Raw genomic sequence first — 27948 nt, forward strand, 5'->3', positions numbered from 1 at the left:
TTTTCCTAATGATGCATCCTTCATGAACTAGGAAATACTTACATGATTACTACTTCCAGAAGATGAGGTTTCAAGGTGACTGAGTTTCAAAACTTTTTTTTCATTATATATTTGAATTAGTTTGTAATCCCTGTTACACATTCAACTTATCTTTCTGGGAAAGTATTCATGGTCGAGTATATTTTTGTTACAACCATGCTAAAGAATTTGTGCCCCTCAATATTTTTCACAAATAACATGGCTATAAGAAATGTATGTGACAGTAATAAGTTCTGGACATTTTTTAATAAAGCAACAGATGGTAGTCCAGCATCGCCACAGAAAGAAACAGCATTTCTACTCTCTTTTCTTTGGTTACTTGTTCCATTATAATTAAAACAGCTCCATAACATAGCTGGGATATGCTAATAACACTCCAGGTCAGTGTCAAATTCAAATGGATTCTGAAGAATAAGAAAACAATGAAAAGAGGTGTTGTCCTTCAGGGTTGTGTTGTGGAGGACTATATTTATTTTCTTTCTTATGGTCACATGAAACCAAGCAAAAACTGACCCATTGAGATACTTGGGCTAAAGTATTGTCAGCCCTGCACCAGCTGCTTGAAGATCTTTCACTCTGCTCTTGGAAAATATTCTGGTCACACTCATGTGGCATTTTGCTATGTCCTGTATAGTGACAGGGACTGCCACACAAAATATTAAAATGATCTGAGCCTTAATTATAATTCACGAAGACTTCATTTTGGCATAGGTACATTAGGCATTTGAAAAGCAGCAGACTGATCATAATTGCCTAAGGGCTACACATTGACCCTAACATCTCAAGCAATCACACAGGCTCATCAATTTTGGTAAGAACTGAGAACTCCCTAAAAGTGTGGTCTTGTTGCTCATCGAATTTGCACTTGTGGAATTTAAATTGCATTTCTGAAGCTGAAGATCTTTACAGAAAAAAACAAAGGGAAATTTTGTGTATAATTCATGAGATGAAATGGAGGTCAATAAAGTGAATATCATAAATGGATTGAAGATGAGTGAGCTATGAAAATTATGAGATTTATGTGTTGTTTTAATTTTCACCAGTATTATCAGAAAGAATGACAATAGCCCTTTCATTATTAATATACTGGAAATATACCGGCTGAACTGCAAGGCTGATGAATCACAAAGAGACTGAAATGTCAAATTTTGCAGACTTTCCTTCTTCCTGAAACTCATGTTCTTCAGTTAACTGGTCCTCAATTTGCAAGATTGTCTAATCTGCAGTGCCAATGTCATGAAACTTGATTTGTGCAAAAATCTTATCTAGTAACATACCTTACCATTTTTTAAATAAACAAAATAAACATTTTAAAATTATGATATTTTGAGTTTTGTTCATCATCTACATAAAATGATAATGGCTGTGATTACAGGGACCATGGCAGTTAGAGCTCATTTTCAGTAATTATAGTCAACCTCTACATCATTATCATGGATGCAAGATATGGTCTTAATGTACAAGCCTTACTATTAGTATTCTATATTGAAATTGGAATCAGGATGGAATTAATTTTAGCAATCACATCTAGCACTTATTATTTAGTTTTGTTCAATAATGAGTACTTTGTATATCACTTACAAATACCCCTTAATGAATCTGAATTTACACATTTAATTTGAAAAGCAAAATCAATAATTTTGGAGTTTTTCAATTATCTTGACTTTTCAACCATGCATGTCAATTTGGATCTGTCATATTGACAAACTGATGTTGGGAGCTAGTTTTCTCACAGAGATGTTCTCACTTCCACCATTTCGAGAGAGCATTCAAAACAAAAATGAAAACACTATTAGAAGTAAACAAAGCAAACTTTCCTTTTTTAAATCATATTCTTGCATTCTAAAGCACTAACCACACTCATTCCAGCAATAATGCCACTGGAATAACCTCATTATTTAAAATTTTGCATTTTCTTTACATTTGTTAAGAGCGCTGAACTATTAATGGCAAATAAGAATGATCTAACACCTAGTCTTAGAACATATCCATCATAATCAGAGATTGATCTCCATTGTTTTATTAATATGATGCAAGTGTATGAACTTAACCCATGATCCACATCCCAATTACAAAAAAAAACTTTTGAATATACAGTATTTGATACTTACTCTGTTATTTAGTCTCAGAAAGATAAGCCAAACCACATCCAACAACATTGATAGTTAATTATCGTACCTGAAAGAATGTTGACCATATCTATTTAAATATTTTCTATGTATCAAGGAAAGTAAAAACATGTCTGGTCCTCTACATGCCTCTACACTCTTCTTTGATGCAAATTCTTATAAGACTGTAAACCTCTTTTCTTTTCTTGAAGAATTCTGTATTTTATAAGATGAACTAAAGACTATGGAACATTCCTGGCAAAGTGTTAATCTGGGTACAATCAAAAGTGAAAATGAATATCATAAACAGATTTCACAAGGTGTTACCCACTTATATTATAGAAAAATGCCTCATGTATATTTTGAGTACCCTACAAAAATTAGCATGTATTTTTCTTTTGTAGGATATATATTTTCACTGTTTATTTTAAAAATCCATAAAAACACACTTTTAACAAAAGAGAATCAGTGTGAGCATTTTTAAGTTAAATTTAGTTGTGATAAATTTTGACTTTTTTTTCTTTTTCAATCTTTTTTATTGTTTTTTATAATAAATACAGTGCAATGAAGAAAAGGTAACAACATTGAAAATGCAATATAAAATCAAGATAAAACTTCAAATAGTATAAACTCAGTCCCCCCTTTACTGCACTGGGTGAAGACAGAAAAGACATCAAAATATTGAATGTGCGCACGTGTGTGTATGTGTGAGTGTGTGTGTGTGTGTGTGTGTGTGTGTGTGTGTGAGTGTGTGTGTGTGTGTGTTTCTCTCTCCCTCACACACACTCACACACACACACACACACACACACACTCACACACACACACACACACACACATGAGCGCGTGACGCACACACACAATTTTTTTTTAAATCACCAAACTTACTTTATTAAATCAAAGAAACTAATCAAAAAAAGATCTGAACAACTTATCCTGAATGTTACATATATGTTGCAGCTTTTGATTCACACCATGAAACAAAAAAACTAAGGTAAAGCGATATCTTATCTGGAAGAGTGAGTATATTAATCACATTAAAAATATTTACATCAAATGAAAATAAGACATAAAAGGTTACAATGTATCTTCAAATTTCACCGATGAATCAAATATATGATATCTATTTTTTTTTCTAAATTTAAACAGGACAATATGAGAGAACCATCGAAACACTGTTGGAGGTCTAGAGTCTTTCCATTTGAATAAGATGGCTCTTCTAGCCAACAATGTAGAGAAGGCCACATCCCATTGCACAGGAACAGAAAAACTCCCTATGTCTGGTTCAATAACCCCCCAAAAGAGCATTTATTGGAATGGGTCATAGCTCTACCTGAAATACAATTGAAAAGATATTAAAAGTTTATTTTCAATAGATTTCTAAGCATAGACAAGACTAAACATATGCGTTAATATCAGATTTGCATCTGTCACAAATAGGGTTAATATTAGAAAAGATGCAAGCCAGCTTATCTTTGGACATGTGAACATGAAGCACCACTTTGAATCAGATTAATGAATGTCGGGCACATATTGATAATGTATTTACCAGTTTAAGAATCTTGTCCCATAGATCCTTCATTAAGTGTCTTGTAGGTTCCAATTCCCAAGTCTTTTTAATCCTATTGTGAAGTACTGGATGTAATTTCAACAATCAATTTTTTTCTTCCATCTTGTCCAGAAGATATGACTAATTTTTGAACATTGTTTTATAGTTGAGAGTAACTCCAATGGCTGTCACCACATAATCAGATTTCAGATTTATTGTCAGTGTACATACATAACATCACATAGACCCCTGAGATTCTTTTTTTCTTGTGGGCAAGGCAGAATTACCACTTAATGGTAGTGCAAAAAAAATTGCTGTACACAACATACACATGTAAACAAATAAAGAACTGTAAGCAGATAATGAATGTAACCAAACTGACAGTGTAATACAGAGATAATTTTTAAAAATCAATAAAGTGCCCAAGTAAGAGTCCTTAAATGAGTTCCTGATGAGTTTGTTGTTAAAGAGTCTGATGGTGGAGAGGGAGCAGCTGTTCCTGAACGTGGTGGAGCGAGTCTTGTGGCACCTATACCTCATTCTGGATGGTAGCAGCAAGAACTGAGCATTTGCTGGATGGTGTGAATCCTTGATGATTGCTGTTGCTCTCTGACGGCAGCACTCCCTATAGATGTTCTTGATGGTGGGTAGGGTTTTGCCTGTGATGTCTTGGGCTGTGTCCACTATTTTTTGGAGGGCTTTATATTCAGGGGTATTGATATTCCCATATCAGAATGTAATGCAGTCTGTCAGCTCACTTTCCACCACAACGTCTGTAGAAATTTTCCAGAATCATTTATTATGTGTGATTCTGGAAGGTAAACAATTTGTCCTTGATGGACATTTTCACATGTTCATATTCTCCAGCAAATACAGCTGGAAGTCTTGATGACAGGTTCTGAAATGAAACATTGACAATTCTTTTTCTCCTACTGATGTTGCTCCAGCAGATCTTTTTATTTGTTCCAGATTCCAGCATCTCCCATCTATCATGAGTCCCTTGTGGACAGTTGTCAGAAGCAGGTGTACCTGACTGAAGAGCAGTTGTAACACTGCTAATGTAATCACCCAAATGGGATCCACCATCAATGCTCAAATAGGTTTCAAATGAGTTTTGTGTGAGTTAACAAAATAAGTAGTTATCTAACAAAAGCTCTCATACTTGCTGGTTTGTATCCTCCTAAAGGATTGTCCCTTTGTTTCTATTTGACCGTTCAGAAATATTTTCAGCCTTCTGCTGATAATATCAGATCAGATCAGATACTATTTATTGTCGTGTAATAACACAGAAATGTAATATTACACGAAATTTCCTTTAGTCAACCATAAGGAAGACAAAGTTTTGCCATGAGCATTGCCTGGTGCCGCTTACAGTTGGAGACTATAGTTCGAACACCACATCTAATATTAAATCTCTATTACCTGTTTATAAAAAAGAGTATATTAAAGATGAAAAGGTATATCTGTGTTCTCTGCATCTTTTCTAGTGGTTAAATAAAAATGTTATCCCAGAAATACAGTTGGAGTATATGCATACTATTACATTGCCCCTTCACTCAATGAAGAAATAATATTCTGGGAAGGCTCCATGCGCTAACAGTCCTCTCACAGTCACTGTTATTCTAAGTGCACAGCTGGAGTAGATCAGGGATAAAATGATAGATTTACTTATTGCAGGATATGCTGTTCCTGTTCAAGCATAGTTACAGCTGAAATAAATACTAGTTTTTATTAATTAAATGTGACATGCAACAAAGAAATGAGAGGCTAATTGTGCTTAAAGGTAACTCTGCCCTGAACTAAATCACTGAGACATATACAGTAGTATAATGTCTGCAATCTGCTGCTTTGTGATTTAGTGCTCACATTGTAGTTCATTTGTATCCTTCTGTGTTTTGGTAAATGACATCAAAAGTAATTCAAGTCTTTACCAAAAATAAATTATAAAATGTTAGAAACAGTAAATGCCGCAATCTGGGAAAACCTTGATCTCACATAAAGCACTCTCATACGATTTATAAAAGGATAATGTTTAATCTGATATCCGTTACTCATGCAATGAATGTGTTCGTGCAGTTTTTGTTGCACTCTTGGCAGAAGTTGTGGAAACTCTAGTATGGTAAATGGAAAAAAAAAATTTGTATTGAAGAAAAGTGAATTCTGAGGTTAAGCATAATAATGAGGATCCATTTTCTGTTGAAACCATTTGTTTGTTTGATTCAACAATCTTTCACCACAGTGTCAAAGAGAACAGCAATGACTGATTTATTACCCTGGCTGCTAAAAGCACCCTGTTGCCCTTACTTTGTGCTGGGTGACAGGCAGGCCAATTGGCAAGTCCAGATTTTTGAAATTAAAAGGTCAAATGTTCCAAGTACTAGATCACTACAATGGTTTGATGTTGTGCAGGGATCATGCCAAGTGCAAACCATTATTTGTCTAAGGATAGAGGAAAGAAAGGAGTTCGGTAAGAAGCAATGTCACATCAAATTTAGATAAATACCGTTATGTGGAGATAAGTGTCAGGTACCTAAGACTACTACTATTCAAGTCTTTTTATTTTTAGATTAATGTCACAAGGGCAACCCACTATCTTTTTGCCTTAAGCTGTTTAATATCTCAAGCCTCAAATAAAATAAAACTCTTTTCAGCAGTAGTTAAGGATCATATAAATTATTACATTAACTAATTAATTGAATCATGCTAATTTATTTTGTGCTTATGCATGCAACTGAATCAATTCACCTTTCACTTAACTAGGATACTTTTTTCATTCATGGAATAAGTTTGGGAATTCAGAAAATGGCAAAGGACCATAAAAAAAGGAACAATTGAATGCCATTCTACAAGTTCGCACTCCATACTGATTATAAACTTATCTCAGTCTTAAAGGTACCAAGGGACCCTCAAGGGGTGAGGGAGAAAAGGGGAAGGTGGGGGAGCACAGGTGGGAGTTCAGAAGAAAAAGAAGCTGAGATGTGATGGGGAAGAGAGCAGAGGGCTATTTCCCACTGAGAGGGCTTTCTCCCATCATTATTCTATGATGGGAGAAAGAAGGGAATGGGGTGGGGAGAAGGAGGAAAGGAGACAGGGTGATGAGGGAATGAGAACAGAGAGGGGGTTAATGGATTTGGAGAACTCAAAATTGATGCTTCTGGTTGGAGATGGTGAAACAGATGAAAAGTGTTGTTTCTCCAATTTTCAAGTGGTCTTAACTTGGCAGTGCATGAGGCCATAGTCAGACATGTCAGTGTTGTAATGGTATCCGGATCTGAAGTGATTGGCCACTAGGAATGAAGATCTCAATGAAACAATCTCCCAGTCGGTGACCAGTCTCCCCGATGTAGAGGAGGCCCAATTGGTAAACCGGTACCATAAATGACCCCAATAGATTCACAAGTGGTGTTGGTTCAATTGGAAGGACTTTTTGGGCCCCCAAATACTGGCAAGGAAGGAAGTGTATATTCAAGTGAAGCACTTCTTACAGTCGCAGGTTATGAACCAAGAAAGACAAAAAAAATGAACAGAAGATGATAAAGTGTTAATGACAGTGAATTAATTTTCAGAGGTATTTGAAAATTTCCATCTAAAAGCCCCAGAAAAAAAAATGAAATTTATGGCTGGATTTTAGAACATTGTCTGAGGGATGAAGAATCACAATTACTGCTGGAAGGGGAAGGTCAGGCATCTTGTGTGGATAAAAATAGTTAATATTTCAAGTTGATGACTGCTTGTCGATTGCTGCTTCAGGAATGCTGCCTTATCTGTTGAATAGTATCTTTATTTTTGAAATTTCCAGAATCTGTTTTTTTTTTTGCTTTTCAATTGTTGACAAATGATTGCATTGTAGTCATTCAGTGATGAACTAGACTCACCAGTCCTTGTATTTGAGTTAAGACCAACTGCCTTACTCAACACTGAGGCACATTTTTAAAACACCCGCGCTCCCGCCGGCTTTGTGACGTTTAGCCCAGAAATGACGATTGGCAGCAAGACTGGTATTTCAGGACTTGCTGTTCTTGCTGACTCAAACCTCCGTGAGCCGGTTCATTGCATAGTCTGCTACAGGACCCTCCCCCCACAAAACTGGTCTTAGGAGGTGATGATCCCATAGTATATATCCAGTCCTTATGTTCATCGCCTTCCCAAGATCGTATTATATGGCGAGCTCTCCACTGGCCACCGTGACAGAGGTGCACCAAAGAAAAGGTACAAGGACTGCCTAAAGAAATCTCTTGGTGCCTGCCACATTGTCCACCGCCAGTGGGCTGATAACGCCTCAAACCGTGCATCTTGGCGCCTCACAGTTTGGCGGGCAGCAGCCTCCTTTGAAGAAGACCGCAGAGCCCACCTCACTGACAAAAGGCAAAGGAGGAAAAACCCAACACCCAACCCCAACCAACCAATTTTCCCTTGCAACCGCTGCAATCGTGTCTGCCTGTCCCGCATCGGACTGGTCAGCCACAAACGAGCCTGCAGCTGACGTGGACTTTTTACCCCCTCCATAAATCTTCGCCCGCGAAGCCAAGCCAAAGAAAAAAATGTTTAGGTGGGCAACATCTTGTTGGTGGGCATGTATCCGTAACCAACTGCTGTGTCCATGTGTGCTAGCTTTAGGCAGTCAATCATGATTGTCTCTTGCCTGCCTCCAATGTCCAATACACACATTACACCATTGAGCCGAATCACATTGAACAGACCGTCATATGGGCACTGAAGAGGGGTAGGATGCACCCCTAAGTGTATGAATACATATTTGCTGTCTTTGAGGTTCTTTGGGATATACAAAGTGGTTGAACCATGCCTTGAGGTTGGAACAGGTGCCATCAAGGTGACTTTCTCATTCAGCCATGTTAGGACCACTGAAGGTGAATCCATCTGTCTTCTTGCCACTGGTAGAAACTCCCCTAGAACAGTGAGTGGCACACCATACACCAGCACAGCAGAAGATGTAGCCAGAGCATTTTTTGGTGTTGTACAAATGTCGATGTGAATTGTGCCACCCCCTCCTCCGAGGTCATGTCCACCGGCAACCGAAAATGAGCCACCAAGTTTGTGATAAGCACTCTGGTGCATGGTGGAGGTGTTTGAGAGTGGGATAACTTCTGGCCACCTCGTAAACCTATCGACCATTGTCAGAAGATATCTGACACTTCACGATGTCCATATGTACATGGTCAAAATGCTTGTGTACTAGTGGACAAGAATCGAGTGGTGCTTTTACATGCCACTGTGTTTTTGAGGTCTGACATTGTATACAAGTTCTGGCCCCGTGTCCAACCTGTTTCTGTAGGTCGTGCCATACAAATTTTCCTGCTACTAGCTGTGTGGCCATGAATCTCATCGAATACTTAGCATCTCCAAGCAACAGGAACAATTGGTCAAGATTGCCCTGTGGACACATTGCATAGGATTTTAGCTGCTGAAGATTCGAATCTCAAATCCTCCGGCTTAAGACTGGATACTGCAGTATGGCAGGCCGCTATGTCATTGTCCTCCTGCTTTGCTGCCATGAGAGCTGCACAGCCTATACCTGGGGACCATACATGAATTGAATGGACTGATGTGCGAGATAGCACATCCGCTACATGATTGTTTTTTTTTCCCACAATATGCCGAATGGATGTGGTATATTCTGAAATAAAAGAGAGATGCCTCTGTTGCCTTGCTGACCATGGGTCCAAAACCTTAGCAAATGCCAACATCAGGGGCTTGTGGTTTGTGAATAAGACAAAATATTTTCTTTCAAGAAAGTACCTGAAATGGCAGATGGCCAGGTAAAGGGCCAGCACACTGTCAAGCACACTGTAGTTTTGCTCGGGAGGTAATAAGTGCTTGCTGAAAAAGGCCAAAGGCTTCCAATTGCCCTCGATCAGTTGTTCCAGCACAACTCCGATGGCTGTACTAGATGCATCAACTGTGAGAGCTGTGGGCACACTGGGTCAAGGGTGCACCAACATGGTCACTTTGGCCAGTGTTCCTTGGCTTTGTCGAAAGCAGCTGTCATTTCCTCATCCCATTTCAGGTCCTTTCACTATGTTCAGCCTGGAGATCTTTTGTATGGCCTCAACCTTGGCAGGGAGCAGCACCACTCTGTGCCAATCAATTCGGTGGCTGAGGAAATTGATGGAGGACAGGCCACACTAGCATTTAGTCGAATTTATAGTCAGGCCATAGTCACTTAATTGTTGGCATAGTTGATGTGAGTGCCATGGTCTTGATGAGAGTGACTGGCAATCAGTATATTATCGAAGTAAATAAATACAAAATTAGGGTTTTGACCCATAGAGTCTATAAGCCACTGGAAAGTCTGTGCAGCATTTCTCTACCTGAAAGGTATACACAGAAATTCAAAAGGGCCAAATGGCGAGATGAGCGCCATTTTTCGGATATTGTCGAGGTGGACTGGAATTTGATGATATCCCCTCACCAGGTCGACATTGGAGAATATCCTGGCACCGTCCATGTTTGCGGGGAAATCCTGGATGTGTGGAACAAGGTACAGGTAATCTGTTGTGACGTTCCTTAATCAGCAATAATCTCCACATAGCTTCCATCCTTCAATAGCTTTCAGCACCATGTGCAAGGGAGATGGCCGTGGACTGTCCAGATGGTGGATTATGTTGATGTCATCCATTTTACGGTACTCCTTTTTTGTGATTCATAGCTTGTCTGGAGGTAGTCTGCGCGCCCTGGCATTCAGCGGTGCTCCTCTCATGGGGGTATGATGCTAGACCCCATGCTTGGGCGTAATAGTGGAGAAATGCGGGGTGACTATAACTGTAAATTCTGCCAAGTTCTTGACATACTCATTTGAGGGGAATGTAACTGATTCCAAATGGGGCACCAGTAGATTGGCCTGACGTAAGGTAAGTGATTTGAATGTTCTGGAGTTAACCAACTGCCTTCCTTTTAGGTTCACTAATAGACAGTTTACTCATAGGAAATCTACACCTAGCAGAGATTGTGATACATCAGCCAACATGAATGTCTATACAAAACGGCGAGGGCCAAATTCAAGTGTAATTCTCCGCACCCCATACATTCTAATATTGCTGTTGCTGGGAGCTGTAAGGGATGGTCCAGACTTTCAAATATGGAGGCAAACCAGGAAATACTGATCCAAATGCCGGTCCCATACATAGAGGAGGTTGTCTTGATGGTCGGCTGCCTCAGATACCAGCGATGACAGGCCCAAGTGTTTCCCTGGATTGAGCAAAGGGAATGGCAATGGCAGGCTGCAGAACCCCATGTCTGATTATAGTAACATCAGTGGTCCCTATTTGGACTGTCAAGCCCTTTGGTGTGGTGCAGCAACTAAATCCACAGTGGCTCTGCCATGTTGTTTTGCATGCCAGAGGATATCAGCACGGGCTGCAAGTAAACTGGGGATGGCATTTGCCAGGAAAAGGCAAATGTACTCAGGCATCTGCTCCAGGAACAATTGCTCAAAAAGCAGGCAGGGCCTTTGACCATCTATTAGTGACAACATTTCATTCATAAGGGCAGTCAGTGTTCAGTCGCCCAGGCCATCCATCCATTTCAGCCTTGCTGTTCATTCATGACGGGACAGCCCAAATTTGCAAATCAGTAGCATCTTAATGACATCTTACCTGTTAACCTCAGGGAGTTGAATCAGGAAATCAACAATCCTTCTTGCCGTGTCCTGGTCCAGTGAACTGACAGCGTAAGAGTACTTGGTGATATCCATTGAGATCTTATGAACGTGGAACTGTTGAAACCAGACCACAGGCTGCGAGCTCCAAAATGTAGGCAGTTTAATTGCTACCACATTCTGAACATTTTTTTCGGTCATCTTGGGTCCAAATCGCAATTTAGACCCATTGAGGTCACCATTGTGGCTGTTTATTAGCGAACTAAACTTACTACTCGTTGCAATTGAGTTAAGACCAACTGCCTTACTCAACACTGATGCTCATTTTTAAAATACCTGAGCTCCCAATTGCCTTTGTGATGCTCAGCCCAGAAGCCACATCATCCCTGATGATTGGCAGCAAAGCCCGGTACTTCATGGCTTCGTGTGAGCCAGTTCGTTGTTTTGCTTGGTTCAGCCTTCTGGAGCATTTTAGACTCAAAGATAATGGCACTACTTTGGTTCTACATTGACTTGGATATGAGCATGGGTGCATCCACAATATTGTGAGTGAGGGTCTTCCATGATTTTGATCCAGAATAGTTATATATTTCCATGTCAAGATGATGTATGACTTGGAGAGCAACTTTCAGGTTTCCATGCTTGATTTGCCTTGTCCAACTGGCTGATGGAGGTTGTGGGTTTGTAAAATATCAATGTTTGTAAATGATGCAAAATTTTTAGAAGTTTGGTGAAGTTAGTTGTAGATTTCTAGAAGACATTGGAAGGCTGGTGGAATCAGAATGGGATGAAGTGATACATTTATGTAGGAAGAGCAAGATAATTTAATGTAGTCAAAATATTATACAGGTGCAAAGAGCCCTGTTGATATTTATTCTTGGATATATATTTGTAAATGTTTGAAATTGGTAAAAATTTAACAATGGAATCTTTAGTATCATAAATAGGGGTAAAGCATTCAAAAACAAGGAAATTATGTTGAATTTTTCCATGACACTGATATGGCCATATGTGGAGTAATGCATGTAATTCTGATTCTAACAATTTAGGAAGATTGTAAAAGTCCAAGAAGAGTTATAACGGAAGCTTACTCGATAGTTTCTCTGACAACAGAGGATAGAGGGGAAATTTTGCATTATTCTTTGAAATTAGGATATTTGAAGGAAATTATTAAAATTGTGATGGATTTGAATGGAATAAAGAGAGATACTCCTGTTATTAGTGAGGGAATGAGCATCAGAACATAGATTAGCAAAAGATCATAACATAGTATGAGGAAAAATCTGTTGCATGGCAAATAGTTATGATCTCAATGTACAGCATGAATATGTTGTGATAGCAGAATCAGTTGTGGCCTTTGAAAGAGAATTTAATGAATGTTTGAACGATAAAAATTGCAGGGCCATGCAGGACTGGCTGGACGAGTCAACAAGCAACTGCCATAGATCAATGTGCTACCTGAGTTCTCCCTGTGCTGCAACAAACCCATGATTACATAACTATTCATTAAAGAGAACAAAAAAGAAATATACTAAAAAAAATCAAAGGATACGCTTTGTGAAATATTATTAGAGATATTTTAGGAAAGCAACTAGAGTTAGGGAAGTATAATTTATAAATATATTATGTATGACAAAGACTTCAGTTAAAAGACATTTGGACATGTGTCTTCTGTCTTGTCTTTGGCTTGGCTTCGCGGACGAAGATTTATGGAGGGGGTAAAAAGTCCACGTCAGCTGCAGGCTCGTTTGTGGCTGACAAGTCCGATGCGGGACAGGCAGACACGATTGCAGCGGTTGAAAGGGAAAATTGGTTGGTTGGGGTTGGGTGTTGGGTTTTTCCTCCTTTGCCTTTTGTCAGTGAGGTGGGCTCTGCGGTCTTCTTCAAAGGAGGTTGCTGCCCGCCAAACTGTGAGGCGCCAAGATGCACGGTTTGAGGCGTTATCAGCCCACTGGCGGTGGTCAATGTGGCAGGCACCAAGAGATTTCTTTAGGCAGTCCTTGTACCTTTTCTTTGGTGCACCTCTGTCACGGTGGCCAGTGGAGAGCTCACCATATAACACGATCTTGGGAAGGCGATGGTCCTCCATTCTGGAGACGTGACCCATCCAGCGCAGCTGGATCTTCAGCAGCGTGGACTCGATGCTGTCGACCTCTGCCATCTCGAGTACTTCGACGTTAGGGGTGTAAGCGCTCCAATGGATGTTGAGGATGGAGCGGAGACAACGCTGGTGGAAGCGTTCTAGGAGCCGTAGGTGGTGCCGGTAGAGGACCCATGATTCGGAGCCGAACAGGAGTGTGGGTATGACAACGGCTCTGTATACCCTTATCTTTGTGAGGTTTTTCAGTTGGTTGTTTTTCCAGACTCTTTTGTGTAGTCTTCCAAAGGCGCTATTTGCCTTGGCGAGTCTGTTGTCTATCTCATTGTCGATCCTTGCATCTGATGAAATGGTGCAGCCGAGATAGGTAAACTGGTTGACCGTTTTGAGTTTTGTGTGCCCGATGGAGATGTGGGGGGGGCTGGTAGTCATGGTGGGGAGCTGGCTGATGGAGGACCTCAGTTTTCTTCAGGCTGACTTCCAGGCCAAACATTTTGGCAGTTTCCGCAAAGCAGGACGTCAAGCGCTGAAGAGCTGGCTCTGAATGGGCAACTAAAGCGGCATCATCTGCAAAGAGTAGTTCACGGACAAGTTTCTCTTGTGTCTTGGTGTGAGCTTGCAGGCGCCTCAGATTGAAGAGACTGCCATCCGTGCGGTACCGGATGTAAACAGCGTCTTCATTGTTGGGGTCTTTCATGGCTTGGTTCAGCATCATGCTGAAGAAGATTGAAAAGAGGGTTGGTGCGAGAACACAGCCTTGCTTCACGCCATTGTTAATGGAGAAGGGTTCAGAGAGCTCATTGCTGTATCTGACCCGACCTTGTTGGTTTTCGTGCAGTTGGATAATCATGTTGAGGAACTTTGGGGGACATCCGATGCGCTCTAGTATTTGCCAAAGCCCTTTCCTGCTCACGGTGTCGAAGGCTTTGGTGAGGTCAACAAAGGTGATGTAGAGTCCTTTGTTTTGTTCTCTGCACTTTTCTTGGAGCTGTCTGAGGGCAAAGACCATGTCAGTAGTTCCTGTTTGCGCGAAAGCCGCACTGTGATTCTGGGAGAATATTCTCGGCGACACTAGGTATTATTCTATTTAGTAGAATCCTAGCGAAGATTTTGCCTGCAATGGAGAGCAACGTGATTCCCCTGTAGTTTGAGCAGTCTGATTTCTCGCCTTTGTTTTTGTACATGTGTATGGATACGATAAGGGGTAGAGGGATATGGGCCAAGCACAGATGGATAACTTGGTCAATATATGTGAGTTGGGCCAAAGTGCTTGTTTAGTGAAGTTTAACTCTGTGACTCCATGTCTCTGTGTCACTTAAAGTGTACATTATGCTTTTAAATGTAAGCAGTTCCAACACATTTCATGTGAGAATCTGTACTTTTTCTTTCAGGCTGCTTTTGCCATTCAGGGTAGGAAAATCCAACCTCGGGATCAATGCTTTTATGCACCAGGGCACATTGAACAGTGAAGAAGTGAGCTGACTTTTCCTCCTACCTATCACATGACCACTGAAAATACTTGTTCTTCAAAAGAAAAAGTCAAATGATATTTTTTTTCTGGGTTAAGTGTGTTGGGAGTCCACTTCACTATATTACAGCTATTAGATTGCCTGAGGATAATGTCCAACCGGACCATTTTAATTTAAACTAAGTTTGACTTCAATTTCTCTCACTTATTCCAGTAAGAGATGAGAGATTTTGGACAGCTGCCAATTCTAGCTGTTGTTCTTTTCCTTTTTCCTTCTATCCAAACATGTAATTGTTTATGTTTCTGATTTAAGCATTGAGCAGAGCTGATTCGGCTCTATGATACATTTTCCAATGAATTACCACAACACTAAGAGAGATTTGGCTGGCAACACCTATTTTTAGGTGCCTGATGGAGTCTTTTCTAGATATCACCTCCATTTTGATGCTCCATTGGTCAAAGAAAATGAATAGGATCTTGTTAAGCAGTTTAGCCAAATGACGCATATAAATCTTCAGATTATGCTATGCTTCTATTACTCAAAATTGTATTAGTATGCCTCCTGTAACATTGTGCACCTAATATTGAATCCTCCTGCCTGTAATCCAGAATTGCTAGGGATCATCTCAAGATAAATTTTATTTACTCTCAGATTTCATGAAAAGGTGCTGATACACACAGATAAATTCCTCCACAGCCACCAGGTGATGTATTGGATGATTAAAAAAATAATCTGCAGCAAGTCAAACAGTGAGGGTAAAACAGAATGATCAATGTTTGGGTCAGACCCTTCATCTAGATCATCCTCCAGTGGATTGTTCTTTTCTCCAGAATCCAGTAGTCTGTTGTGTGTCTCCATGTCATGGTTGAAACATTTACATGCCTTTATTGGAAATTGATATTGGTGGCAAGACCAACATTTATTACCTATTGCTAGTTACCCTTGTGGAATGCAGTTGCAAGTTGCTTTCTTAAACAGCAGTAGAAGAATAACCCTACACAGGAATGGTTACAATGGCAGCGGACAAGTGACTGAAGGACTCCATGCATGCTGTGGGCCATTGATGACCTGTGGTTGATGAACTCACAAAGGCTGCAGGTTGCTGGAGACTGTCTCATGGGAACTAGGTATCGGAACCGGGATATGAGAGGGTGCTGAAAGCCTCCTGATCATATCGGAGATTTGGATCTGGAGCTTAGGTTGCCATTGGTTTGAACAATAGTCTGTGAGGCTCCAGAGGCTGCGTGAGTATTTAAGATGAATCCATAGACACTCATATGTCTCTGAAGAGACACTCTTTTGCTTTTCTTTCTCTTATTGATAGGGGTACATCATGGCAACTTTAGTTTGCCTATCAGCAGACAAATATTGAAGTATATCATGCATATTACATTTTAAATCTATTAATATGTGATGATAAAAGTAGCATTTGAACCAGTTCCATAGGTGTCCTGGGTCATAAATTAAGAAACCATGATATGTGTCCATATTAGGATCAATTGTATGGTAAAAAGTCGGAATATTAAAGTTGCACAATACTCAGCTTCACTCACTAGTTCCTCAGATAATCAATCTGTTCATTCCTGTATGCACCAATATTTGAATAGCATTTAGGCATGGCCTGATATTTTCATGTTTCCTCACAATATAGATTGTTATGTCTCTATGTTACTTGGGAGGCTTCTTAAATAACTTAAAGATGCAAGATTCAAATAACAGAAGAGATTTTACTTACTGATATCTTCCACCATCTCAGGAAACTGTTCACACACTCACATATACATGTACATATGATTCACAGTGGGGCAATACAGTTACTACAGTGAGAAGGGTGTATTCTTACATGGTGACAAAATAGTTAACATTGTCCTGACTATATAACATCCCTCTTTCTCAAGATAAAGAAAGGAATTAGTGTTCTTTTACACTTTCTTTAGTGCAGCTTATGTAACTGAACTTGTACAGTAGTTTATTCACACAACTATTTTTATCGATAAGTTCTTATCGATATTGCACCAGCAGCAGTATGTTCCTTCACCATCTTGTGGATTTGGCTGCAACCATTGGACTCTGTGTTGCTCCCATGTGTAGGTAATGTAGCTTGTTGTGCTTCACCCGACAATGCTATGTTGATGTTTAAGTATTAGTGGTTGTGGTCTCTTCACTTGATACCTCACTTGATATTGGTGTTGCAGGCTTTGCTGGTATTAAAGCTTTCTGGTTCATCACATTTTGTGTCAGCCTGATGTGATTTTTTTTCCTCCTCAGCTGATTTCCAGAGTCTGTCTTGACAATGTATGATCTTGGAGTCTCAGCTTCTCTGATGACCTTTTCTGGGGTTCATGTTTTCAACATCGGCACTTTAATATCCACATGCTGCCCTGTGAAGAGTACTGGTATGTTAGTTATAATGCTGGCGTCCTTCCTCTGTGTGTCAGCCAGTCTTCTGGTTTCCACCTGGTCTTCTGGAGGGTGCATTTTGCTTGGCAGAGTTGTTTTATATCTCCTGCCATTTAGAAGTTCTGCATTGGACATCATATCAGCCCTTTAAGGTTTTGCGAGAAATGATAGAAGGACTAGGTCTGGGTCTTCTTTCATTTTGTGACGCTTAACTAGTGTGTGTTTCACAGTTTGCACTTGTCTTTCAATAAACCCATGACCTTTGGGGTAGAATTGGGATGATGTAGTGATAACAAACCCATGCTCTGCAGCCAACTTTCTGAATTCTTGTGATGTGAACTATGTTCCATTGTCACATATTACTTGCTCGGGTATTCTTTGTTCAACAAGGAGTGCTCTCATTCTAAGATGATAGTTGATGCTCTCAGGCCCTTCACACTTTTGATGAATGGAAACAAAGTAGTAACAGGCTACTATTAAATACCACTCTTGATTCTCGGTGAACAAGTCTGCTCCCATTGTGTGCCATGGCCTGGCAAGTACTTCTGTGGAAATAATTTGCTCTTTTTGTTGTGTGTTTCTGTACTTTTAGCATATTTGACCTGTAGCCACCATATTTTCAATGTCTCTGTATATGTCAGTCTAGAACAAGGCTGACTTCTCTCTACATTTGTATTTCTCCATTCCCATGTGACTTCATGTATTTTCTGGAGAATCTCTTTCTGCATTATTTCAGATATAATCAGTCTTGATCCAGCCAGCAGAGCACCATTCTCCAGTGTTATGTCACCTCTTATATATTAATGTATTGAAGGCTGTATCTGCTTTATCCTCTCTGGCCATCCTTGTATTACTTGTTGAGAAAGCATTTGCAGCACCTCGTCCTTACTGGTTTCTTCTCTGATCTGGCTTAGTTTATTACTGGTCACACTGACAAGATGATGTATTTTGATCCCCTTATCTTCCATGTCATATTTTTCATTTGGGGTAAGTTATAAAAAGGTGTCAGCAAGTACCATCTCTTTGCCTGTTATGTATTTAAGTCAAGGTCATAGCATTAAAGTTGCAGAAGTAGTCTAGCTGGTACTTTGTTTAGGTTCTTTCTCTGAATATGTTCCAGTGGGCAATGATCACTTTCCATTATAAACTTTCTTCCATACAGAAACTTGTGAAACTTTTTGCATCTGTATACGGCCGCCAACAGCTCTCTCTCAATATTGGCATATCTGGTCTCCACTGTTGTTAGTGTTTATGAGGCAAAAGCTATTGGTTTTTCTTCTTGCAGTAATGCAGCACGAAGGCCTCTGTTAGATGCATCTACTTGCAGAATGCAGGCTCTTTCTCTATCATAGTACTGTCTTGGGTAAACTTATACCTCTCATTTTGTTCATTTTAGATTGGTCACAGTGTTTGAGCTACCGAAAGAAAATAGACACACACACCGAGAGCACTTCAGTTTATACAAATGTTTATTACTAATTCAAAAGCTGATTTCACACTACAATATGCAAGCCCTTCCCAACTATACTTATCAAGGCTTGGACTGGTCCCAACTGCCGAAGCGAGGCAACGACTGCACACTTGTAGTAGGTTGTCAGGGCGCTGGTAGCAGCTTCTCCACCTCCCCCGACCGGGACGTTGCTTGGACTCTGGCTGTTCTTCCTTCTTGACAAGGGGTGTTCCCACCCCTCGGAGAATCTAAACTTCAGCAGCAGGACCACAGGCTTATATACCCCAAAAACAATTAATCATGCACCTACTCCTTCTAATATTTGTCAGTCAAAATCAAAACTGAACATTACATTCTACAATTTAGAAGATTAATTATTATGGAACCAGGATGTTATAATTTCCTGGTTTATCTCGTAGATACAAAGACTTATTAAAACTTCTCGAGCAAGACAGGTTGTGACCAATTCGTCAATTTCAGAGTGTTGCATTTGACAACTGCTTTCCCTGGGCCTCACAGTGGAATTCCATTTCAAAGTGTATCTTCAGATAAGTCCCCATGGCTGAGTTTAATTACATCTGCTAGTTCTGAAAGTAAGGTGACCTGCGTGTGGACCCAGTGTCGTCAGTTCCACATAAGCAAAAAGCATCTGGGTACATGGTTTTAATCCTCCATTACAACCGTGCATCTTGGCGCCTCACAGTTTGGCGGGCAGCAACCTCCTTTGAAGAAGACCGCAGAGCCCACCTCACTGACAAAAGGCAAAGGAGGAAAAACCCAACACCCAACCAACCAATTTTCCCCTGCAACCGCTGCAATCGTGTCTGCCTGTCCCGCATCGGACTTGTCAGCCACAAACGAGCCTGCAGCTGACGTGGACTTTTTACTCCCTCCATAAATCTTCGTCCGCGAAGCCAAGCCAAAGAAAGAACAAGTACCTCAACACTTTTCCGCATATTATTTCTTTGAGCTGGTCAAAACTTCTCTGATGTGATGGTGACCACTGAAATTCCTTGTCTTCCTTCAGCAACTCTCTGATGTTTGCTGTGTAGTCCGACATATGTGGTATGAAGGAACTCATGTATTGCACCAACCCAAGGAAATGTCTGAGTTCCTTTTTGTCCTTTGGGTGCTCCATCTCAGCAATGGCTTTAACCTTCTCGGGGCTTGGCTTTACCCTTTCAGGAGTATACACTATTCTGAAGAATTTGCATTGCATCTCTTTTATAATGCATTTGTCTGCATTATGTTTAATTCTAGCTCCTCTTGTTCTTTCCATGGCCTCATGTAAATGAGGATCATGAGCTTTTCCATCTCTGCCAAAAACCTGGATGTTGTCTGCAATGCCAACAGCACCTTTACACCCTCTGTAGGTCTCATCGATCTGTTAGAACATGTCCTGGCTCAGCCTTAGGCCAAAAGGTAGTTGCAGGAACTTGTAATGACCAAATGGAGTATTGAATGTTGTTAGTAGTGTTGATTCATCATCTAGAATCAGATTCCAGGTATTTATTCTTAGCATCTTGCTTGCTAAAGATTTTGGATCATGTAAGTTTTGCTGTGATGTTTTCTAGTGTCGGTGTTGGGTAGTGACTCATTTTTATTGCTTGATTTAAATCTTTAGGGGCCAGGCATATTCTCAAGTGGCCATTTGGTTTTCTTTGACCACTATGGAATTTACCCAGTCAGTCGGCTCAGTCACTTTGGCTCTGACCTGCATCCTTCCCATGTCCTTTAGTTCTTGCTCCAGCTTCTTTCCTTGGAGCAGGTATGACTGGGTTGCAGTTTGGATCTATGGCGATGTGATATTCAAAGTCTCCAAAGCATCCAAATGAATCATCAAAACATTCTGGGTACATGCTCATGAGCTCAGCCTTGTTTGTGACTGGAGGTTGGTTCTCCATTGGAGTGTCTCTGTTGGTCCTTTCGGATATCTTCTTCATCTGGATCTCAGAATTGACAGAGATCAATTGCAACTCCCAGCAGCTATCCAGACCTAGAATTGCTGGTTCGTCTGTGTCCACCATGTAAAGCATACAGAGGATGTTCTTTCCATTATGGCAGCCATTGATCTTATCTCTCCCTAGCTGCTTGATCATGGGTTGTTAATGTGGCATTTTCTGTTTCCAATGCACTGTCTTTTGGATACCCTTTTATTATGTTCTCTGGGAACATCTGGCAGTAGAGTATGAGTGGAAAGATGTTGCTTTGTGATCCAGTATCCAGCTTCATTTTTAGGTTAAATATTAGAAGCTTGTTCTGGATTGTCCTCTGTATTTAGATCCTTGGGCGAAACTCATTTCCTTCTTTCATCTCACCTGACATCTCGTGAAGGTGTATGGATTCCATCTCCAGTTTCTGGGTGTCAGAGTTCTCATTGTTGTTTCCTTTTATGTGGTGGATCTTCTTCTTGTCTTTTGTTTTCCCTGATATTACTGTTTTTCTTCATACCAGACTTGCACATCTTCGTCCACTTTATCACAGGCTCTACATTCAGAACTTTATGTATGGCATTTGTTTCGGTCATTGAAGAGATGTTGTCTGCCACACTTCCTGCAGGTCTTGGGGGTTTGCACTTTTCTGATTGTGTTCTTGATAGCATCAACCCTTCCTTCTCTTTGCTGTGGGTGGGTCTGCATAGATAGGGATTTCATTTGCATTCTCATGGCTTCAAAGGCTCTGGCTGTGTCTATCGCTGTGGCCAGCTTCAAGCTATCCTTCCCTAAAAGAGACTTTTGCACTTTGGGAGGGGCCCTTCCCCATATTAGTTGATCAATTAATCTTTCCTCTATATCCTTAAATCTGCAGTTTGCAGTAACAAATTTTAGTCTAGTGAGGAAGTTATCAACAGTTTCATCAGTTTCTTGCATTAAGCCTTGAAATTCATAGCATTTAATTTTATGATTAGACCTGGGTTCAAGGTGAGAAGCAAACTTTGAAAATATCTGCTCTGGATAATTTTTCTCCACCTCTGTAAGCTCCCAGCTATTAAATAAGTCAAGGCCTTGGTCTCCTATCCAGAGAAGTATATAACCACTGTTGCATTTTTAAAATAGCTTTTGAATGCTAAATTGCATTTCTGCTGAAACTTTTTAAATGTTTCAACAATGTCTTCAGCCTTCCCGTCCATCACTGGGTGAACTGTTGTTGCTCCAGCCATTTTTTACTCTTCTTCCCCTTGGTATTACAATAACTTACCATCAATTGTATGGCTTTGTTCTTGTTCTCTTATACCGCTGCCACCATGTTATGTCTCTGTGTTACTTGGGAGGCTTCTTAAATAACTTAGAGATGCAAGTTTCAAATAACAGAAGAGACTTTACTTACTGATGTCTTCCACCTTCTCAGGAAACTGTTCACACACTCACATATACATACGCCCCACAGAGGCGCGCTACAGTTACTTCAGTGAGAAGGGTGTATTTTTATGTGGTTACAAAATAGTTCACATTATCCTGACTATGTAACAAAAATGGAGACTATTTCAGTCCATCAAGACCATGCTGAAATCAGAGTAAACTCACTCCCCATTACTTTTGCCTGGAGCCCATTTTCTACCTCTTTTCATCATTTTACCATTCCCCTACACATGAGGCACAATTTACAGTGGCTCTATTAACTTATCATCCTGCATGTCTTTGCGATGTAGGAGGAAACTGGAGTAAACCACAGTCACAGTGAAAACATGTAAACTCCACCCAGATTGCATGATATGTAAGGATGAAACTTGGTTCATTGGGTCTGTGAGGGAGCAGCTCCACTGTGCCACCCAAAAATATTTGTTCTTCAAGTGACTTTTCCTATCGCAGAAGTCATGGATACTGAGACGAACTTTAGTACTCCTAATATTAGTCACTTCAAACAGTTAATTTAACGATCAGCAAAACTTGAACCTAGAAATCTTACTGAGTGGCATTTTTCAGTTTTGTGATTTATTTTTGGGAGCTGAATGATATATTATCAATAGCTTTTTTTTTCAAGTGTCATCTTCCAGGCATAATACCCAAGGTTAAAATATCAGTGTTTCTCAATGAAATCTTTTATGTTCAACATTTTTGTGACCTCTTAAAAAAAGGGCACAGATATTTGCCAATACAGCTGAGGAAATGAAATGAATAACTGTGCCCTCCTGCTTTGGAGGAGAAATGCTGATCACAGAAAATATTTCTACCTATTTCCCTGAGATATAAAAAGGATAATTGACAAAATTGAGATTTTACGGCACAAATATATACTGTCTAAACTCTTAAAGGCAGAACAACAATCGGCAGATTTTTTTTAAATTGTGCCATGATGAGAGTTAAGATAAGATTGTAAAATTATCGATTTATTGAAAATAAGGTATATTACATATTTAATGATGCATACACCAGTGGAAATGAATAAAATAGGTGTTTTGCACTCACAAGTATATGTTTAATCTAAGTCAGTGCAAATAATTGCAATAGCTATCATTATACTTTGTCATGCCTCTGTCACTAGAAGTTAATAAAAAAATCTTTGTGCTATGTGGACTAAGGTTGAAAATCTGTTAACTAAAATACAATAGTTTGTTTCATGTTAATTGTGATGCATGGATATAAATAATGTTCTACTTTTACACCGGAGTTACAAGTAGTTTCCTGCTATGATTTGACCTGCAGGAAAAAAATAATCTCAGCTTTGTATGTGATGTCATGTCTGACAATAAATTTGAAATTTGAACTTTGACAGCATACATGAGGGCATGCTTCCCAAATATGTCCAATTAGCCTGAAACACTCCCCCCAGCCCATCCTACTGTGCATTTTGAAGGCTGGGAAGAAATCGCAGCCAGAGGAAACCTACACAGACCCGGGAAATCATCAAACATTTTTACAGACAGTGCTGGATCTGAACATAGGTCACTGACACAGTGATAGTGTTGAACTAACTGCTATGCGAACTGTGGAGTTTCAGTTAATGTAGAGTAGGGCAAGTCAGAGCACCTGCAGCATCTCTGGTGGATTCTTAATGCATTCTATACATGACATGATTTCCAGCGTACTCAATCCGTTGACATGTGTGGGCATGAAGATAATATACCTGCATTAATCTGAGCTTCATTGTTGAAAGTGACTCGTTGAGTATAGCACAGTGGATACTGAGCTTGGAATTCCCATGAGGGAACTGACAGAATGGTTTGCCAATGTGCACTGGCTTCACTTCACCCTGGTGATCTATTTCTGGATGTAATGTGGCAAGGTGCACAAGGGTGCTAGAGAAACTCAGCCGGTCATGCAGCATCCATGGGAAGTAAAGGCCTGAACCCTTTGTCAAAGTTTTGTGAATACTCTTTTTTGCATTGAAGAAATTAATGAAATGATGAATCTGTGATTGGAAATTTTCAATGAAGCTTACAGCAAGAGCATTATGGTTTTAATGTATTAATTACCTAAGGTGGGAAAGCTGCGTAAATTGGCTCAGTAAGTTGCATATCACCACAGCCCACTACTCTGTCATCACAGACTCAAGCATATTACTTCTCATCAAAGCTAATGAGTAATCCATTCCCATCTTCCTCTGAAGCAGTCCTTCAGAATTGCATGTGGCTTGCTTCCATTGCACTTCGTTATTCTCATAAATGGTTGACAAGACAAGGTGGGAGCTGCAGACCTGCTGCACTGAATTTCATCATCAATGCCTCCCTTTCTGAGAGTTAGATCCTGACAATCAGGAACTACTTCATCTTTTCGGGACCCCTTCACACATCTTTATGCAGAGGGCAACGTTGTACGAGGGAGCAACACACAAAATGTTGGAGGAATTCATTGGGTCAGGCAGCATCCATAGAAAGCAGGAACCTGAGACACCGGAGAACTGGAGCAAATCTGTGGAGCACCCTTGTTTTGTGGGTCTTGAGTATGTGGCTGATTTTCTCTTATGTTTCAAAGAACAATAACTTAGGAATTTGACCTTGAAACCTTTGACCTACTGCCATCAGGAAAGAGGTAGAGGAACATCAAAATCAGGACAGTCAGACGGGAAAATAGTCTCCTCCTGCATGCTGTGAGATTGATGAAAATTGTCCTCTAACCAAGTAAATTATTCCAAAATATTTATATATATATATAGATCCGTAGAACACTATAACATAGAAAACAGGATATTTGGCCCTTCCAGTCTGTGCCGATCACTATTCCATTAGTCCCACTGACCTGCTCCCACCCCATAACCTCCCAGACCTCTCCCATGCATGTACCTATCCAATCTTTTATTAAAACTCAAGTTTGAGATGGCAGTCCATTCACACTCCTACCACACTCTGAGTGAAGAACTTTCCCCTAATGTTCCCCCTTTCAGCTTAAAACTATGACTTCTTGTATTTATCTCCCCCAATCTAAGTGGAAAAAGCCTACTCTTATCCATTTTGTCTATACCTCTTGTAAACCTCTGTCAAATTTCCCCTCATTCTTCTTTGCTCTAAGGAGTAACATCTTAACCTGTCTAATCTTTCCCTGTAACTCAACTCCTGAAGACTCGGCAACATTCTAGTAAATCTTCTCTGTACTCTTTCAACCTTATGTTGAAATTTATGTTGAACCTTATCGTTCCTGTAGTTCGGAAACCAGAACTGCACACAATATTCCAAATTTGGCCTCACCAATATGTTAAACAACTTCAACATAACATCCCAACTTCTATACACAATATTTTGATTTATAAAAGCTAAGATGCTAAAACCATTTTTACAATCCTGTCCATATGCAATTACCACTTTCAGGGAACAATGTATCCCAGATCTCATTGCTCCTCCACACTCCCCAGTGCCCTGCTATTTATGGTGTATGTCCTACCTTGGTTTGCCCTTCTGGGAAACACCAAAAGGCTATGTCCATTGAGGCTCTAACAAATACTTCTTTTTTTTTCCTCCTCTTTTTGTTTCAGATCTAATATTTTAGACACCTTTGCTTCAGTGAAAATATTGTGAATGAAATGAATCCACTGTTGCAGTCACAACTGAAATCTCAGGGCAGGGAAAACAATGCCACCCTACAGCTTTTAAGGTAAACATGATATGTACCTCTGATGGATCTCTTTCCAGTCTGTGTTTGGAAAATGAAGCAACAGGAAGGACCACTAAGTTGCTTTGTGCTTAGCTCCATTCCATTTGCATTTGCAGAAGTGCAGTCTTCCCTGATGTGAGGTACCATTGAGTGCTCAAATTTGCCTTTCATTCACCCTGGTAGAACTGGCTTACTTTCATGAACTAGGGATAATTTCATGATCCCAGTATGAAGCTAATGTGTGACAGTGGGTAGTATATCATGCACTGTGCCAGCAACAGTTGTAATTCCATTGCTTTACAACCATTCACTGTGTCACTGTGTCATCCCAATTTAACTTACCGGTTGTTCAGTACCGTAGAAAAGCACCTGCCTAGTGGGGGTACAGGCATGGATCATGACTACACCCAGATTCCACTTCTTTCTGCTTTATAAACCTTGAAGTGATCCACACTCTCAAAGGAAATCTTAAATATATATCATAAGTGTCCTCAACTAATGCTTCCACTGCTAAGGTCATTCTAGAGAAATTGTGAGAGATTTAGCTTAGGACAAAGTCTTGCTGCAAGAGCTACATTCTGTGCCAGATAAGCATAAGGAGAAATGGCCATTGTTACAATTTATCAGACAAAGCAAGAGGAAGAAGAGAAGTAGGGCAATGGGGGAAGTGTAACATGAAGTGGAACAACACAGAAAGGGAAGGAAGACACAATGTGAAAACTAACTTTTGTCCTCAGCTTGACATGAAAGAACAATACATTTTCATTGTCGTATCTGTACAACTGTCCTTTAATGAATTCTGCACATTTTCCCCTGTCACTGACCCTTACAACATCATCTTTTGGAAAAATCCAAAACAAAAAATCCAAGAATTGTGAATTAATTCAAAAAAATTGTGTTCCATCAAACCACCAGCATTTAGAGTTTCAGCAATCCAGTTAATGGGAGAACAAACTTGCCCAATCAGGGTTCTCCAGATGATAACCTCTCTCTTTCAAGTCACCACAGAGTTCTTTTTTGTTTCCCTTATTTCAAGTGAACCATTATACAGCCAGCCATCTCCTCTTGTATGGACCACAAGGGCTTTGTACAGGCTGAACTAAGAACTCACAACCCATCTTTAAAATGAGGTTTTTCCACAAACTTGCCAGCTTCTCCTGTTCCAGTCCCAGATGTTGCTGCTGAACTGTAGAACTGAATTTTCTCTCTCTCTCTCTCTCTCACACACACACACTTAGAGAAAAAGCACATGGCCCTCTTAGAAAAGCCAACTACACTCAGACAGACTGCGGCTCTGGACCTAATCTTCTGAGTTTGTTCATCCATTGCTTTCCAAAACAATAATCCATTACTCCACAGCATGTCCAATTAACACCTACTTGTAAATTCCTTTTGGCATTCTTCAAAGTTTGAGCAATGGCACCCAGAGCCTGAACTGTCTGGCTTGAGCAGAGCTCTGGCAGTTTAAATGAGATCTGTTTTGAAGTGTTTGTATGTGACTTACACTAAAAATAACTGCTACAATTTATCTCCTCTAAAGCATATCTATATACAATATAAAATATAACATAATCTGTCATAACATGTTCTCTAGAGCTCTATCCACTAAAGCTTTAACACCATGCACTGATCCCATTTTCTTGCCCATCCTCTGAATACATGGATTTGATGTTGAGGACTGGCTATCAGGAAAAAATAGAGTTATAACTTCCCTTCAAGTAAATTTCCTTTACTTCTTTCTGCACAAAATGGATCCAAAGTTAGAGTTTCTGAAATAAAACAAAGATTGGTTTGCTTTCAGAGGAGAATAAAATATAAGAGATGGAGAGATACCACTTTCTGAAACTGCTTATTCAGAAGCAATAGTGGAATAAGAAAAGAATGAAGATATCCTCAATGATGGTCAGTAATAGTTGTTCCATTGTGGAGGAGATAGGAGATTCCATTTCCCCATTTTAAACTCTATGAAACTAATGGGAATAACATGGCTATCACCTCTTGTAGGAAAGAGGAAGTGTTGATATGGCTGCAAAGCTGGCAGTGCATATGAACTATGCACTAAATAGAATAATACCTAGTGTCGCCGAGAATATTCTCCCAGAATCACAGTGCGGCTTTTGCGCAAACAGAGGAACTACTGACATGGTCTTTGCCCTCAGACAGCTCCAAGAAAAGTGCAGAGAACAAAACAAAGG

The sequence above is a fragment of the Narcine bancroftii genome, chromosome 1 (genome assembly GCF_036971445.1).
Source record: "Narcine bancroftii isolate sNarBan1 chromosome 1, sNarBan1.hap1, whole genome shotgun sequence".
NCBI classification, from domain to species: Eukaryota; Metazoa; Chordata; class Chondrichthyes; order Torpediniformes; family Narcinidae; genus Narcine; species Narcine bancroftii.